Source organism: Chiloscyllium plagiosum, chromosome 34, assembly GCF_004010195.1.
Source record: "Chiloscyllium plagiosum isolate BGI_BamShark_2017 chromosome 34, ASM401019v2, whole genome shotgun sequence".
NCBI classification, from domain to species: domain Eukaryota; kingdom Metazoa; phylum Chordata; class Chondrichthyes; order Orectolobiformes; family Hemiscylliidae; genus Chiloscyllium; species Chiloscyllium plagiosum.
Window position 1 is genome coordinate 1732570 of NC_057743.1, and position 4283 is coordinate 1736852.

Sequence of the window (4283 nt, forward strand, 5' to 3'; positions counted from 1 at the left end):
TCATCAATCTTCTTTGTTACTTCTTCAAAAAACTCAATCAAGTTTGTGAGACATGATTTCCCACACACAAAGCCATGTTGACTATCCCGAATCAGTCCTTGCCTTTCCCTCATGTACATCCTGTCCCTCAGGATTCCCTCTAACAACTTGCCCACCACCGAGGTCAGGCTCACCAGTCTATAGTTCCCTGGCTTGTCTTTAACCGCCCTTCTTAAACAGTGGCACCACGTTTGCCAACCTCCAGTCTTCCGGTACCTCACTTGTGACTATCGATGATACAAATATCTCAGCAAGAGGCCCAGCAATCACTTCTCTAGCTTCCCACCGAGTTCTCGGTTACACCTGATCAAGGCCTGGGGATTTATCCACCTTTAACCATTTCAAGACATCCAGCACTTCCTCCTCTGTAATCTGAGTCTATATCTTCCATATCCTTTTCCACAGTAAATACTGATGCAAAATATTCATTTAGTATATTCATATTGTGGGCGGCACGGTGGCACAGTTCAATTCCCGCCTCAGGCGACTGACTGTGTGGAGTTTGCACATTCTCCCCGTGTCTGCGTGGGTTTCCTCCGGGTGCTCCGGTTTCCTCCCACAGTCCAAAGATGTGCAGGTCAGGTGAATTGGCCACACTAAATTGCCCATAGTGTTAGGTAAGGGGTACATGTAGGGGTATGGGTGGGTTGCGCTTCAGCGGGGCGGTGTGGACTTGTTGTAAATAATCTAATCTAATCTAATCTAATCTCTCCCATTTTCTGAGGTTCCACACAAAGGCCGCCTTGCTGATCTTTGAGGGGCCTTATTCTCTCCCTAGTTACCCTTTTGTCCTTAATATATTTGTAAAAATCCTTTGGATTCTCCTTAATTGTATTTGCGAAAGCTATCTCATGTGTGAGGTGTGCACATGCAGCATGCATGTATGGCGTGCATGTGCATGTGGTCTGTGTGTGTGGTATATCTGGGGTGTGTGTCTGTTGTGTTTATGTGCGTTGCATGTTTGTTGTGTGTGGTTTGGGTGCATGTCTGATGTGTGTGTAAGTGTCAGAGCCATAGAGTCCTATAGCACAGAGACAGGCCCTTCAGCCCAAACTGGTTCATGCCAACCAAAATGTCCATCCACTCTAACCCCATTTCCCTCCACTTAGCTCAAACTCTTCTAAATCTTTCCTATACATGTATTTGTTCAAATGCCTTTTAAATATTGTTAATGTAGCCAATTCAAACATTTCCAATGGCAGCTCATTCCATATGTATACTACCCTCTGTGCAAAATAGGTTACCCCTCAGGTTCCCTTTTATTCTTGCCTTCTCCAACATTAAACTGATGCCCTCTCGTTTTCAATACCCCAACCTTGGGAAAAGATTGAGGATATTCACCCTCTCCATGCCTCTCATGATATTATACACTTCAACATGATCCCTTCGCCCCCACCCCCCCAATCTCCTATGTTCTAAAGAAAAAAAGTTCTAGCTTGTCCAACCTCTCCCTATAACTCACACCATTGAGTCCTGGCAACATCCTTGTAATGTTCTTTCTGTACTCTTTCCAGTTTAATAACATCCTTCTTATAGCAAGGTTACCCATACTGGACACAATACTCCAAGTGCAGCCTCACCAACATCCTGTACAACTGCAACATAACCTCCCAACTTCTACACTCAATGTTCTGACTGATAAAGGCCAATGTGCCAGAAGTCTTCTTCACTGTCCTGTCTACCTGTGACTCCACTTTCAGAGAACCGTGAGCCTGCACCCCAAGGTCCTTCTATTCCACTACACTCCTTAAGGCCCTACCATTCACCATGAAACTCTGACCTTGATTTGACTTTCCAAAATACAAGACCTCACACTAACCTGCATTAAAATCTATTAGCTATTTCTCGGCCCACTTCCTCAGCTGATCAATGTCCTGCTGCAATTTCTAATAACTTTCCTCACTATCCATGATTTTAGTGTCATGTGCAAATTTACTAATCATGCTTTGTACTTTCTCATCCAAATCATTGATATAGATAACAAACAGTAAGGGGTCCAACACTGAACCCCGAGGCATTCCACTAGTCACAGGCCGTCAAGCATCCTTCCACTATTACCCTCTGATTCCTACCATCAAGCTAATTGTGTATCCAATTTGCCAGCTCCTTCTGGATTCCATGTAATCTAACTTCCCAGAGCAGCCTATCATGTGGAACCTTATCAAAGGCCTTACTGAAATCCATATAGGCTGCGTCCTCCGCCCTGCCCTCATCAACCTTCCTGCTCACTTCATCAAAGATCTCTAACAAATTTGTGAGGTATGATCTCCCACTCACAAAGCCATGCTGACTATTCCTAATCAAACCCTGACTTTTCAAATGCATGTATATCCCTCAGAATCTGCTGAAGTATCTTATCTATCACAGATGTTAGATTTACTGGGTCTATAGTTCCCAGGTTTTTCTTTGCAGCCCTTCTCAAATAAGGGCACAACATTCACTACCCTCCAGCCTTCCAGGACCGCATCCGTGGCTAACCACAATGTAAAAATATCAGACAGGGCCCCCACAATTCCTTCTCCAGGCTCTTGCAGTGTCCTCTACAGTGATATGGGCTGTCCCCAAGATATTACCATTAGTTTTCCAAGTCTTCATGGCTTTCTCCATGGTAAACACAGGAGAAAGATTCATTGATGACCTTGTCCATCTCCTGCGGTTCTACACATACATATCCTCTGTTGGTCCTTGAGGGATCCTATTGTCTCTCTAGTTATTATTTTTCCTTTAATATACTTAAAGAACCTCTTTGGATTCACTGTAATCTTCTCAGCCAAGGTTATCTCATGCCCCATTTTCACCCTCCTGATTTCCTTCTTCAGTAAACTCCTGTAATCCCCTACATACTCCAGGGATTCCCTTGATCCCAGCTGCCTGTTCCTGAACCATGCCTCCTTTTTTCTCGTCAAAGCCTCAATATCTCTTGTCATCCAGGGTTCCCTATTCCTGCCAATGTTGCCCTTCATCCTCACAGGAACATATAGACCTTGAACTCTGGTTATCTCACTTTTAAAGGCCTCCCATTTGCCAGAGATCCCTTTGCCTCCAAACCACTCCAATGAACCCCTGCAAACTCCTGTCTAATTCCTTCCAAATTCACCTTGTCCCAATTTAGAACTTTAACCTCTGGATCAGTTTTGTCCGTGTCCATAACTATTTTAAAATTAATAGAACTATGGTCCCTGGCCCCAAAGTGCTGTCACCTCAGTCACCTGTCCTGCTCCATACTCCCAAGAGTAGTTTGGGTTTTGCCCCTTCCCAAGTAAAACCCTCTATGGACTGATTGAGGAAACTTTCCTGAATGCAATTCCACACCATCTAAGCCCTTCACCCTATGGCAGTCCCAATCAATGTTAGGAAAATTAAATACCCTACTATGACAACCCCATTGCTCATGCATGTCAATCAGTCTCCCTGTGTATTTGTTCCACTACTTTCCATTGACTATTTCTGGGCCTACAGTACAACCCCAATAATTTCACCATCCCTTCTTGTTTCTTAGCTCCACTCACAAAGTCTCACTGGATGATCCTTCAGTTATTTAATCTCTGATTACTGCTGTGATACTCACCTTAATCAAAAATGCAACTCCCCCTCCCCTCTTTCCACCATCTCTGTCCCACCTAAAGCACCTGTTCCTGGCACATTAAGCTGCCAGTCCTGTCCATTTCTGTAATGGCTATTGATATCCCAGTCTCATGAACCTATCCATGCTCTGATTCCATCAGCCCTACTTGTCAGCCGTCTTGCATTGAAATGTGCAATTTTATCCAAAAGGAATTCCTTGCTCCCTTTTATTCCAGCCAGACCTGTCTCTTCACTTTATTATTTCTGATTACTGTCTCTCCTTTCGACCTTGTAGTTGTCTCTCTGCTGTTGAGGATCCCAAACCCGTTCCAATTTAGTTTAAACCCTCCCTTGCAGCACTAGCAAACCTGGCCAAGACATTGGTTCTGCTCCAGTTTAGGTGCAAACTATCCCTGTTTAACAGGTCACCTGTGGTGTGTGTGGTGTCTGGTGTGCGCGGTATATGGTGTGCGGTGTGTGTGTGCTGTGTGCGTGTGTCTGTACGATGTGCCTGGTGTGCATGTCTCTGCATGGTGTGCATGTGTCCATGTGTCCATATGTTCTTATGTGCATGTGTGCTTGTATATTTGTCCTTATGGTGTACTTGTGCCTTGTGGTATGTTTGGTGTGTGTGTATTTGTGTGGTGTGTGTGCATCTGTACTGTGTGCATGTGTTGGTA

At 44.5% G+C, this 4283-nt stretch overlaps 1 protein-coding gene across 1 annotated transcript in view; it reads right to left on the reverse strand.

Moving 5' to 3' along the window:
• LOC122540083 (ephrin type-B receptor 2-like) overlaps positions 1 to 4283 on the reverse strand; it is a 768846-nt gene that overhangs the window by 709274 nt on the left and 55289 nt on the right. The window lies entirely within an intron of this gene.